This window comes from Pleurodeles waltl, chromosome 9 (genome assembly GCF_031143425.1).
Source record: "Pleurodeles waltl isolate 20211129_DDA chromosome 9, aPleWal1.hap1.20221129, whole genome shotgun sequence".
NCBI classification, from domain to species: domain Eukaryota; kingdom Metazoa; phylum Chordata; class Amphibia; order Caudata; family Salamandridae; genus Pleurodeles; species Pleurodeles waltl.
The window spans coordinates 991,886,861-991,901,188 of NC_090448.1; positions in this window are offsets into that span (position 1 = coordinate 991,886,861).

Consider the following 14,328-nt stretch of genomic DNA (forward strand, 5'->3'; position numbering starts at 1 on the left):
CTATATGCAGAATATCTGAACTGCCTTTAAAACCATTCAATTACTAGCCAATGCCACAGGAAAACTGAATTGTAAAATATACTGTTTGCTGCCATTTTTAAAAAATAAATTGTGGAAGAGGATCCAAAGAGTCTCAGCTAAAGGCTGGCCTCATTTTAAAGCCATTAATATAGTATCATATGAAATCTCCTTCAGAAGTATCTGTATGACCTTTGCCAATTTCTTAACTCACTGTGTGGTGCCACTGGATATGTTACTAACCTCCAGAAACGCTGCTTCTGGTGGATAATCTATCACACTGTAAACTCCTCACCTTTCGAATATCCTAAGACACCAGACTAGATCAAAAGAAATCTTCCAAACGAGCTGCATGTAAGTGCCACCTTTGTGCACTGTCAACTTCTTGTATCGTTCCACTTAAGCACCCTCAGAGGCAGAACATAGAATAATTTTTTTCAGACTGAAATTCTTATCTAGAACCTTTTTAAATGTAAAAGAGGCCACTTAACTTAAGAATGGGGAGGTGGTAAGGCAGAGAGAAATCTGCAGTTAAATAAAGTATCCATTAGAAAAAGGTAAGGATAAGTAACTTGCATTTCTCATAGATACTTCTAACCATGGATTCCTCACCTTTCGAATGGATACCATCGCAGTACCTCCCAAATGTGGAGAATCTTGGGGTGGGCTCAAACTAAAAAGTCTTGCAGAACCAAACAGGAGAAGGACCGGACTGTCAAGGAAGTAATGTTTTGTAAACGCATGCACAGAGGCCTATGCCACAGCCTGGCAGATAGCTAGGATCAGCACCTCACAGACAAAAGCCATTGTAGAGAGTTTGGCTCTTGTGAAATGAGCCCACAGGACCTCTGGTGCCTACTTTGTAGCCAGTGCATAGGGAATTTTGATGCAGAGGCCTACCCACCTTGACAAGGTCCTCTTTTGAATGCTTTGACCTTCTTTGAACAAGAAAACCCCTCAAGATCTGATCATCCAAATGATGGTTCTCTGTGGAAACGATGTAAAAACTCAGTTGGTGTTTCAGCACCACACACTGAAATGTTTGTCCCAGATGCTGGCATGGATAGACTTCGTTGAAGGTCTTCTGGCTGCAAGGATAGCATCAGCAAATCACACGCATTTAGCTTCCGCTGCTGAATCTCCATGCATGGATGTGTAAGTGTAAGACTTCGATACAGGACCCTGCTGTTGTTGAGATAGGATGTCATCCAAAGTGGAAGCTTGTTCGGAGGACAAATGTTCAGGAGCATCGGGTACCACACTCTCCTGTCCAGGGCAAAAAGTTACTTGGGCCCAGACTCTCTTGATCTTCCTCATAACCCAAGGCAGGAGAGATGGTCATGGAAATGCATACTGGAGTTCATCCTTCCATTCCTGCCACAAAGCGATTCCTAACAGGCACCTGGGAGTAAGATCTGAGGTGCAGAATTGTTGACACTGCCCATTCTCGATAGTAGCAGATAGATTTAGTTTAACTGAAAGAGAGGGCCCCGTCATCTTGGGGTCTCATATAGAACAAGTTACTCACCTTTGACAATGCCTTGTCTTGTAGACATTCTATCTAGCCACAGACTCTTTACCTTACAATATTCTCTAGGCATCAGACTGGATCCAGAAAATCTTGAGCAGTACCCCTACGTGCCGGTAAGTGGCATTGAATGGCTCTGCGTCATAGGTGCCGTCCATGCCAAAAGTGAGGTATGCAGTGCCTATATAGGCGTCACTCAAGCCCACTGACTTCAGTTCATGACTGGAGCCATGACAAGGTCAATGACCAATGTGCATATTCTAAAGACCTACTAGGATATTTATAGGTGGAAAATGGCAGGTCACAGGATGGGGAGCATGGGAGGCTCATTAAAGAATTTGTGGCTCGACAGAGTCTTTACCAGCTAAGGCATTACGAAAGGTAAGTACCTTGTTTATCTAATAGAGACTTCAAGCTGCAGATTCCTTACCTTAGGCTAGATACCAAAGCAATACCTCCCCTGAGTTGGATCTACAACCTAGCTCAAACCAAAAAGTCCAAGGTAGTAGTGTTTTGTAAATGTGTGCAAAGATGCCCACATATAGCAGCCTGAAAGATATTGAGATCAGGGACTCTACATGCTAACGAAGTGGTTCCGCCTTGGCTGAGGTGGCATGAGCTTGCAAGCCCTCCAGGGGTTGCTTCCTGGCAACTGCGTAGTAGATCTTAATACAGAGTACTATCCATCTGGAGATGGTCAATTTCTGCACCGTTTTTCACTTTTTCCCTTCAGTGAACCCTAGAATGAGTTGATTGCCTACCCATTGTTCCTTGGTACAGTCTAAATACAAGAACACGGCCACCACAGGGTCCAGGCAGTTGAGGTCCTATTGGAACAGAACAAAACCTGTGGGAGCAAATATATACTATGGACCTTTCAAAAAATGTGTCACAATGGGTGACTGAAACAGGAAGGATTGATCTGGTAACCGCAAAAAAGCTGAGATGGCTGAAAAATACCCCTTAACTGTGCCAAGAGCAAAGCCTTGCTGAGCTAAGGACAAAAAAAAACCAACAGGGGCGCAGATGGTGCGTCAATGCGTTTCTCAGCGCATCAAGCCACAAACTTGTCCCAACGGCTGGCGTATACAGTTTTTGTTGATGGATGCTTGGCTGCCAAGATAACATCACAAATCTTGGGAAGAAGGTCGAAGAGCCTCAACTGCTGCCGCTCAATCTCCATGCATGAAGGTGGTTTGGGTGCAGGACCCTGCCCTGCTGCTGCAAAAGGAAATCCTCCCAAAAGGGCAGCCTGATCAGAGGACAGGTGCACGTGCTCAGAGGGTCTAGGTACCATCAGAGCCCAGTCATGGTCACTTCAAATCTTAATGAGAACTCAGGGGAGGAGTGGTATCTGTGGAAAGGCCTATAGAAGTCCCGTATTGCAGTCTAGCCAGAATGCATCTTCAAGTGAGAGCCAATTTGGAATCGCCAGCGGGCAGAAGTGCCAACATTGTGCGTCCTTGTAGGAGGCGAATATATCTAGCTAAGGTTCTCCCAAGTCCTTTAAGAAACCTTGAACCACCTCTTGATGCAGATGCCATTCGTGGACCTTGAGGCACTGACGGCTGAGTTAATCTGCTCTTGTGTTTAGAGATCTCTCCAAGTGTTGTACAACCAGGAAAATATCCTGACTTTCCAGCCATGTACAGAGGCACAGAGACACCTGGCACAGACTTCCTAACCCAACTCCACTCTGCTTGGTGCAGTACTACATGGCTGTAGTTTTGACCGTGAACACCTGGACCTGCTTCCCTTTTATGGAAGGCAGGAAAGCTTTCAATGCCAAGTGAATCACCCATACTTCCAGATGACTGATGTAGAGCTGAGCCTTTGCAACACCAGAGGCTTCTGATCTCCACCTCTACCATATGGCTGCCGCAGCCTAGAAGTGATGTATAGGTCACCACTGTCTGCTTTGGGTGGATAAGGGGTAGGGAGTCTGCCGTTGACCCAATTGCTGTCCCGTAGCTACCACTGAAGATCTTATACAGTCTCGAGATTTGGACTAGGTCGGAGAGATTCCCCGGATGATACACCCACTGGGAAATTAGATCCTACTGCAGAGCCTGCACATGTCATCAAGTGTACTTCACTAGGAGGATGCAGGAGGCCATCAGACCCAGCAGTCTCAGAGTCAGTCTCACCAAAATACAAGCCTGAGCTTGAAACATTGGGATCATAGTCTGAATGTCCAGGACTCTCTGCTCCAGAGGATAGGCATGGAATTGCACCATGTCCAAAATGGTTCTGATAAGCGGAAGCATCTGGGAAGGAGTCAGGTGTGAATACGCCATGTTGATAGTGAACCCTAACAAATGCAGGGGGTCTGCCATACTCTGGAGGAGGGTGACAACTGCCGGGGTGAGCCTGCCTTTAGCAGACAGTCATCAAGATGGGGAAGACGGAGACCCTGACCTCTACAGGTGCGCTGCATCCACCACCATCACCTTCGTGAACACCTGAGAAGCAATGGTAAGACCAAAAGGAAGCTTCACAAACTGGAAATGCTCCTGGCCCACCGTGAACCTCAGGAGACGCTAATGGACTTGCAGGACAGGGATGTAAAAATAGGTGTCTTGCCGGTGCAAAGCTACCATCCAGTCTCCAGGGTCGAAAGCAGACAAAACCTGACCAAGTGTTAACATCTTGAATTTCTGCTTCCTCAGGAAGGTGTTGAAAGGACACAGATCTAAGGTATGGCGGAGGTTTCCGTCCATCGTGGGCACCAGAGAGTATCTGGAATCTCAACCTCAACTTACTTTCAATGCTGCCATCCACTCAATGGCTTGTTAGGCTGAAAGAGCATGCACTTCCAGAAGCAACAAAGTAAGGTGGTCCTCCATCAGCCAATCTGAGGTTGGCATCATGGGCAGTAGGGTCTCTAGAAGTGGAAGGGCGTAATCTCACTAGACAATCTGGAGCACCCACTTGTACGAAGTAATGGCTTGCCATTGGGGCATTGGGTGCATGATCCTGCCGCCAACAGTGTACCCATGGTTTTGCAATGGGCATACTAAAAGTGTTTTGACCGGGCAGTGACACTAGTCTTCTTAAAGCACTCAAGTGACAAATCTGCCTTGTCGATAAGCAGGTGAATGCCATCAAAAGGCATGCTCATCAATCTCAACCAGGTGTGGCAACAGATCAGCCAGGTCCTCATACCAGTTAAATTTGGCCAAAGTTTCGTCAAGGGAATCAGGGTAACCATAGGGATCCACAGCTCCACCCCAGTCATACTTCTCACAGATGCTATCAAAGAAAGGAAGCACTTTCTCTGACCTGGATGGCCTGGTTTCAGTCAGTGCGAGTGTTGACATCGAGCAATGCTGATCTGACTCTGTATCAGAGTCGGGAATGACTATGGGGTCTGAAAATGGGACCACAAGATTCAAGCCAAATCGAAGGTTGTGGATTCCTGAGTGGGGTCGATCTGGATCCGGTGGCATATCCCGGAGGCACGATTGATGCTGAGGGCGAACCCGCCGGCAGAAACCAAGTTGGGGCACCTTCCAAACTTGTGGGGCTTGAAAGTGCTCCAGAGAGGGCAACTTTAGCAACACAAAAGGATGATGGACGGAGTGCTGAACAATGCAAACACTCACCCCCAGTCACCCCCAGTCACAGATCTGGGTTTAATCCATCGTTCTTATGCCCACTGTGCCACCCCAGTTTGAATCCAGCCATATGCAAATCAGTCTTGACCCTGTTCCTCATGGGAACAGTCCAGCCCAAACTGCCAAGCCAGGTCCTCCATGAACCAGAAACAAGCATCCTTGGACCGGTTTCAGGGTATCACCCTTCATCAGCCAGGCTAACTTGAATCCAGTGGCACAGTGAGCAAGGGACCCACTTCTGAGCATACCCTTCCCACTTAGGGCAACTTTAGCAACACAAAAGGATGATGGACGGAGTGCTGAACAATGCATACACTCACCCCCCCTGTCACAGATCTGGGTTTAATCCATCATTCTTAGCCTAGCAGTTCAGGCTGTACTGTTCCCATGGGGAACAGGGTCAAGACTGATTTGCATATGGCTGGGTCCAAACTAGGGTGACGTGGCGAGCAAAATAACGATGGATTAAACCCAGATCTGTGACTGGGCTGGAGTGTTTGAAAAGTTTCAACACTCCGTCCATCATTTTATTTTGTTTTATGATGTTGCTCCAGAGAGGGCCTGTAAGCCAAATATGAGGTGCATGTCCCTATAAAACTCTTTGTGTTGAGTGGGGTTCGTGCTGGCTCTGGAATGTTCAGGAAGGCGTTGAGCAGATCCATACTCTGCAGATGAAGTGCAGGAGTGGGTCCAAGACTTGTGGCATAGCTCCTGTGTTTAGTCCATTGTTTCCGACGGCGCAGTGAAGTCAAAGAGTACTTCGACTTCTTGGCCTCTAATGTTCACTACATCTAAACCAAACCCCAGTTTCTCCTGTGTTTGTGAAAACTGGGGTTCGTTTTAGATGCACTGAACATTAGAGGGGTGTGTCCCATATTCTGACAACCTTAAACCTTCTTGCTAGATTTTGAGTGGTGGGATGGGGTCAACTCTGGTTTGGTATTTTGCGCTAGACTTTGACTTGGGCTCACAAGAAGACTTTGACCACAAGTGGATTTTTCACAGAAGTGGCCTCAAGACCAGGACCACACATCAGCCTGTGACTTAGAGCAGGAGCAGGACCTATGCTTCAACTCTTGTGCTCAGCAACATAGGGTTTTGCCTCCTGGTCCCAAATCACCTTGGGCTCCATGCGGGTACACCTGTTGCACAACTTACTGTTGTGCTCGGAAGCCAAGGACCACAGACACACACTGTGCAGATCCATGACCGACATCTGCTTCCTGCGATCTTGGTATGATTTGTAACCTGTAGAGCTTTGATGGGGATATCATCCCCTAGCACGCTATAGGCAGGTTTTAGAGCCATCAGAAAACCAACAAAATTGTGAACAGAGCTCTATGTCCATGTTGAAAGGCATGGAAAGAAAGAAACTGACATCTTTAAGCAGGGGTATGTAGCTCACCTCTCGGGTGGTATAGAGCCACACTGAAGCCATATGGTGCCTTTTACTGGTGTGCAGAAGCATTGCTTGAAGATTTCTCTAGAGCCACTCTAGCACCTGGCGATATTCTAACTGTGAGGAATCTACAATTAGAAGAATCCATCAGAATTTAAAATAATCCTCTCTCTATATACCATTCACTAGTTGGTTTGGACTTGGCTGCTAGATTGCTATGCCCTATATTTGCTGTTTGGCTTTACATTCTACTAGTTTAAAAATTCATCAGCCATTACTGACATGGCCCCAGCATTGGAAAACACTCCTGTGACCCGACCGTGCAATGTTCCCTGTTGAAGACACATCACATGGTTACAAGCTTGGGGACTCCTTGCATGACCAGCCCTAAATTAAAGTTCTAGTGTGCCACCAGTGGAGAGGTTTCTCAAAGCTCCAAGAATAGATAGGCCTCTGATAGTCTCTGAGTTAGGGGTGCCTTGAATGGGCCAAAATTTAAAGTGCAATTTCATTTCTGTAGAAATGGAGATGCATCCTGTGGCCTCCTGGGTGTGGAGGCCCTTGTAGCCCCAAGCCTGAGGAGGCAAGGTTGCTGCAAGATTAGGGAGACCATTCTGGGCTCTGGGAGGCCTCCTATTGCACCAGTTTTGCAGTGGCTTCTTATGACCCCTTACTAGGGTTACAGACTCATCTGTTAGACTTGCAGTGTGAGGGGTCTCTCAAGGCCCCTGGGGTTAAAGGCCTCTGTAGGTCCAAGAGTTGGCAAGGCCTCTCATTACAATACGAGTGTCCCCACAGATGGCTTCAGGGGTGCAAAGGCTTCTTATACCTTTAGTGCTGAAGATGCCTCTCATGGTCCCAGGGCTCCCACTGCACTGTGGTTGCAGAATCATCTGTTGGCCCCACAGTGTGAAAGTTCTTTCAAAGCCCCATGGGTTAAAAGCCTCTTAAGGCCCAAGAATTGCCAAGGCCTATCATTGGAATACGACTAGAGCTTCCACAAATGGCTTATGGGATGTAACAGCCTCACCGGTGGAAAGCATTCCCATGAGTTCAGAGTTGGGAAGCCCATCACGGGCACGGCATTGAAGAGACTCACAGTGCCTGAGATGTAAAGGCATAGTTTGGCACAATTGTAGGGCGGTCTCTTTGTACAGATATGACAGTTGCAAAGTAAGAACGTGGCTAATCTAAACCAACATGGCAGCACAGGGTTTCACCCCTTGTTCCATCTTTGTGCCTTGAGTACCACTCTAAGTGCTTCCGAGGCGTTAGGAGAAGGGCAATACGCAATAGGAAAGCAACAGGGCGCTTCACAGCCCTACATGGCACTGCACCAGGGGCGCCAGAGGGCAAGCCAGAGAGAGGAGCTGCAACCTCTGGCTGCCCCTCATTGAAGTCCACGTCACGCCTGTGAGGCCTTGCCGAGCCCACTGCATAAAGTGCCTGAGAGCGGGTAGTGCACCTGCACCTCCGGAGCTCCGCGTCTGGGGCAGAGATTTATCACTCTGTCCGCTGGGCCAGGGGTGTTTATGTCTCACATCTCATTTCGGTTTTATGTAGCACAATAAAACACTCCAGCAAAGGATGGGTTTTCGGCGGGAAGGAAGTAGGGGAATGGCTTTTTAGAAGCTGTGACCCTGCTGAGGGTCCACGGAGGGTCTGTGTTAAGGATGGGGTGGGGTGGGGGGTCGAAGTATTGAGAAGGGGTGATTTGAAGGAGTGAAAATCTCGAGGGAAGGGCCTGCGAATAATGAAGAATTACCTGGCACAGACCGGGCTGCGTGGTGCATACAGGACATTACAAAAATGGCGTGGTTTTATCTCGCGGTACCTTCTCTCAGTTTTCACCGCTCCTTCTCGTCCCTTTGTTCGAGGCCGGTGCTCTCTCGCTTTCTCTCTCTCTTCCGCCCATTTCTCTCTCCTTCTCTTTCACTGCCACCCTTCTCCTCCCCCCACCCCCGGCTTTCCTTCTACCTTTTCCTCCACGCTTTCATTCTGTCCGGTTCTCCTCCCATCTGTATTTCGGCTGTCACCATCCTCTTTCTACCCTTCATTGCCTCCTTTATCTCCCTCCATTACTCCAAGGCCGCTGTACGCCTCCTTTGCATACTTGCGCACCCCTCTTATTGCCCTCCCCTTTTCCTCTCATTCACCCTTGGCTCCCAATCGTCTCTCATTTTCATCCTCTTATCCGAGCCTCTTCTTCTCATTCTCTCCCAGGTCACCATTATCTGTCCCTTCTCTACCTCTAATGTCCGTCTCTCCTTTCTCCTGCTCTCGCCAACTCCTATCTCTCGCCCCTCCATCTTCTGCCTTGTTCTTCGTTCCTCGTCGCACACTCTAACAATCCCTCTCCTTAACGCCCCCCCTCCCCCTGCCCCCTCCCCTCCCCACCCCCATCGCCGCCGCGGACTTAGGGTGACCACCTGGCACTGAGGCAAATTCTGGACAGGACCGTAAAAAATTCAGGACAAAAATTCAAGAACAAACGTCAGTTTTACAGACACACCCAAGAGAGGCCATGCTTCACTGTGCTGTCAGTGCATTTATTTACTCTTTTTTTTTTTTACATAGCGCTATTTATTCACTGTGGTCTTTTTGTGATTGCCTCCTGGTATGCTACATTCAGGCCTCACATTACATCCTTGTTCAGTAGTAAATTAATGCCCTTCAGCACTGTGTCAAGGCCATAACCCCTACCCAAATCTACACAATCTGCCTTGAAGAGAAAGCAACATTTTGATTGTTTCTGATCATTTTAAAATCCCTGACAAACAGTTTGGGAAACATTAAGGTAATTAACCTTATGCTAGTTTACACAAATTTAACAAAACATCTGGCTCACCTGAACCGCCCATGGACTTTCAATCTAAAAAAAATAATAATGAGGCAGGGTAGATAGTGTGGGCGACAGTCTCACACCTAATGTCAGGATGTGAGGTACCCACAACTTGTCTGTAGTCTCACAGAACTAGAGTGTATGTCTGGGACTCTACATTTATCTCAGAAATGGGAGCCCGGACTACCAATCAAAGATAATAAAAGAGGAGGATGAAATCGAGATCAAATGGGAGATCCACAGCAAGTGATTCGAAGCGTTGTTTCTAACAACTGGGTAAATAAGGAAGAGAAGAACAAGGTGGGACAATTCCTAAAATCAGACAAGATGGGTCCACCAAGACTATCAGAAGGTATTGGGTACCTGGGGAGTTGTCTCTGTACACAGGAGAGAAACAGAAGAGGCACTGTCAAGTGGTTGAACCAGCAACACCCATCCACCTTGGCAAACTCTTCTGGTGCAATGGTCCGCTGTTTGTGCTTGGGAAGGGTGAGCAGAGGCCAGGCCCCTTGCAAGGTTGTGCAAGGCAATTGCCCGCTGTGTCCATGTCTTTAAATGCTTTTGAAATTGAGCAAAAGCCAAACTAGTGATCTGGGTTATCCTTAAGTGTCAAGTACATATAGAATCTTCAAAATATTTGGGATGTAAATTGCACAAACAAAAAGTAAAAATGTTAAAATGTAATTAGTGTTTCTTTAACATATGGCACTGTTTTCCCCTTTATATACAATTAGATCTCAGAATGAACTGGGAACTAGTTACCGTTTGATGCCTAGTGATTAATATCTACTATTCTCCCACTGATTAGCAGGATGGAAATCTCAGCAGAGCGTCACGGTTCCTCCAAACCCAGTTTGTTTTTTGGTCTTCTCTTCTGCTTTCTGTAGTGGGCCATGTGGCACTAGTGAATATGGTGTGCTACCCCAATGATAATATTATTTTGCAAACCTTCTCCTGCTTGTCCTTCATTCCTTCTTCAGGCGTGCCACACATCTGATTTGGTCGTTGCGGCGCCGTCAGGTAGCTCTTTCCACTTTAAAGCTACCTGTGACTGCTGGTGGATTAGGTCTGCTGGACTTAGAATGCTATTAGTCAGCTGCACAGGTCCAATGGGTTGCTCGCTGGATTTCTGCCCACCTCGCTGCATGAGATGGGGTTAATCAATAAAGACTTTTAAGGAAGCCTTAATGCACTGCTCATTGTTTCCTACTGACTATTCTATGGATCACCATCTGGGGTTATCATACACAGCTTTCTCTTGCATTGCTAGAACCTGTAAACTCACTGACACGGAGAAACCCTGTGCTATCTTTTCTAAGTCTTCCCACTCGCACAGGACAGCTGTGCTCAGAGCAACTTCATCAGTGGCATGCTGCAGGTGTCTTAAAATTGGGGGATTTGTTTCTGGACAGTGAGCTACTGAATTTCCAAACCCTTGTGGCAGACTACCATCTTCACCCCGGTCAACTCCTTACAACCACCTTAAATAATCATTAAATGCCCTATTTCATGTCTGCCACTTAGCACTAATCCTCCAAGAGGTGTGCCAGAAGCTCTACACCATAGGAACTGGTGGCAAAGTGATAGAATGGGTGTACAGACCTTTCCTGAAACATGGACACCACTCCAGGTCTTCCCGTCATACTACCTGGGTGATTGATGTGGTCAAACCTCTGCAATATACGGACTGGACTAAAATACTGAACTTTCAACAAAAAGTATCCCACAGCTGTCACTTCAAGTGCATTCCGTTCATTGGTTGCCATTGGCCTTGTGGTTTGTAACTCACACTTTGTTGCTTTCAATTTGCTGGCTTTATTTGTTTTAGGCTATGCAGCTTGAGTTTATCCCTTCCCTTGCCCAAACCTTATTTACAGTATCCTTCTGAGTGCTCCCTTTCTGTAAACAGGCCTGTACATCTTGTTCCTATCTCACCACATTTGCTGTGCATTCAAAGAACAAAGTCAAATGTCAAGCTCTGTCTTTGGTTGGAACTTTGTGTTTACTTTTCTTTCTCTGACTTCAAAGCAATAGGATTTATGTGACAATCTTGCTGGATACTGGGGCTAGGAAAGTGTTTTTTTCTATCACTGGTTCTGGAGGGGGCTTGGTGCCCAGAGTGCTTCATCCTGCCAAGGACTCAGGTAGTGGATGTGATACTCCACTGGTTCTGGAGGGGGCTTGATGCCCAGAGTTCTTCATGTGCAGTGTGGCCGGAACAATACACTCGCCTGGGTGTGTGTGCCACAAGATTGCCGAGGTACAGGTAGCATGATACGCCATGGAGGCAGAGGCATACCCCACACTGCTACGGCTTCACATTCCATATGCAGGTGACAACTGTGATGACAGTGATGCTTCATGGAAGCTGCCCATGGTCCTGGAACTCACCACCAGCCTCGGACGACTGACCACTGGGGATGGTAGCCATGTCTGCGGTGGGGCCACTGTCTGAGGACGTTGTGGGGCCGCTGGCGGTGCTTGCAGCGGTGTCAGTCGTGGCGGTGCTTGCGGCAGGGTCTGTAGCGGCGGTGCTGGCTGCGGTCTGTGGCGGCGGTGCTGGCTGCAGGGTCTGTGGTGGCGGTGCTGGCTGTGGGGTCTGTGGTGGCGGTGCTGGCTGCGGGGTCTGTGGCGGCGGTGCTGGCTGCGGGGTCTGTGGCAGCAGTGCTGGCTGCGGTGTCTGTGGCGGTGGTGCTGGCGGCGGGGTCTGTGGCGGTGCAGGTGGCAGTATTCTCTGCCGTACAGGTTGGCGTCGACGTGGACAGAAGGTGTGACACTGGTCCCTCAGTCGGTGCCACCATGCCCTCTCCTGACCTGCACTTCAGTTTTTGGCCCTTCTCCACCTTTGATAGTGGCGCAGCTGTCTTGCCACTATCCCCTTTCGTTTTCCCTGAACCCTTGGTGGCAGGTGTTTTCGGCTTCTCCCTCTGGGATGTGGGCACCTTTTTCACCTTGGCAGGTGGCGGAATGTCCTTGCCCTCACTCTGTGGCACACTGGCAGCCCTGATGGTTGCCGCACTCCATGACCCCGCAGTTGCTGGCACCATTGTGCCTGGGGATGTGGTGGCTGAGGTGCTGGGCTGGGGCCTGGAAAGCCTGGCCCTAGGGGAAGGACGGGGGGGAGGTGTAGGGAAGAGGTCAATGTTAGCCAGGAAAAGGTTTTTAGACACACTGGGATAGGTAGATGGGGGGGGGGGTTGGGAGTGGAGGTAGAGGTAGTGGTTGTAGGAGGTGTATGTCTGCTGAATTTGGGTGAATGTGCATGGGCTGGAGGCTGTAGTGAGGTGGATGGCTGTTTGGTGGGTGTGTGCCTGCGTTTGTGTACTTTGGGAAGAGGGCTGACAGACACAATGGTAGAGGACACTGGGGATGTGTGAATGGTAGTGGGGGTGGTGAGTGCACGTGAGCGGTGTGTGGTGATGGGCGTGCTGGTGATAGAGGTAATGGCTGAGGATGTAGTGCATGCAGGTGTGAGTGGAGACAAGACTGGGAGGGAGGAGGGAGACGTGGAGGAGGGGGACACAGTGGAGGCAGTGGATGTTGGTATGTGTGCATGGGTATGATGCTTGTGTGAGTGCCTGTGAGATGTGTGGTGCTTATGTTTGCCTGAGCCACTCTTGTGTGTTGATGTGTGTGCATGCTGGTCTAATGGTGTGCTTGGGATAGGCTGAGGTACAGGGGATTGGGTCTGGGTGGAGGAAGTTGGAGGAGAGAGGGTGGAGACAGGGACAATGGCTGCCATCAGTGCTGAGCTGGAGCCAGAGCCTGAAATGCTCTCTGTTGGGCTGCCTGGCCAGAAGGAATGCCCTTCAGGTATGCATATGTTAGTTGCAAATGCCTCTCAACACCCTGGATGGCATTCAGAATGGTAGACTGCCCAACAGTGAGGGATCTCAGGAGGCCAATAGTCTCCTCACTGAGGGAAGCAGGGCTGACTGGGGCAGGGCCTGAGGTGCCTGGGGCGAAGGAGATGCCCACCCTCCTGGGTGAGCGGGCACAGGACACACGCTGAGGGGCTGCTGGGAGGGTGGTGCTGGCAGGTGGCTGTACCTGTTGATGCAGTGGGCACAGAGGTGCCCGCCACCGCAAGGGAGCTCCCATTAGAGGAGGAGTCGCTGTCGCTGGTCTCTGCTCCTGTCCCCGCCGTGGAGCTCCCCTCGCCCTCTGTCCCACTGATGGCTTCAGACTCTGTTGTTTCGCCCTCCAGGGCCAAGTGGGATGCAGCTCCGTCCTGCTCCGGCGCCAATGCTCCTCCGCCTGATGATGCTATTCCACACAAGAACAGGGAGACCACAAAAAGGTGGGGGGAAGACAGGAGAAAGACATGTTCAGTGCATGCAACACCACTACTGTTGGCGGACACAACAGACACAGCAGCCCTCTGCACTACGCCATGCACTTATAGTTCCTAGATTAATCACATGCCCATGGGGTACAAGGCCTAAGCCCAATTGCTGCACACCTGGAAGTCACAGGAGCCTGACTAGGTGTAGATGGCACTAACCACTAGTGGGGTTGGGGTGCCACAGAGCCTGCCTCACAAGGGACCTTGCCAGGATCCGGAACATTAGGGGGATCATGGTGCGACGGGCACCCCTCCCATGTTGGGAGGCCATCCCCAGCTGGGCCTCCGCCGTCTTCTGGGAGCTGACCTAGAGGAATAGTACAGGGGGAAAGGAAAATCATTACCCGTCCGTACCGTCATACTCATTGGCCCACGTTCCCACCCTTGCCCTGACACACATACACTCACCGTCCGCCGCACATGCAGGCCTCACCCCCCCCCCCAATTTATCTTCCATCCACACCACTCCAAACAGGCATTGCCCATGCAGCATGCTCACAGTGTACTCACCTGTTTGTCTGGAGGACCGTACAGTTGCGTGTACTGGGGGAGGACCCCATCCCCTAGCTTCTCCAACTC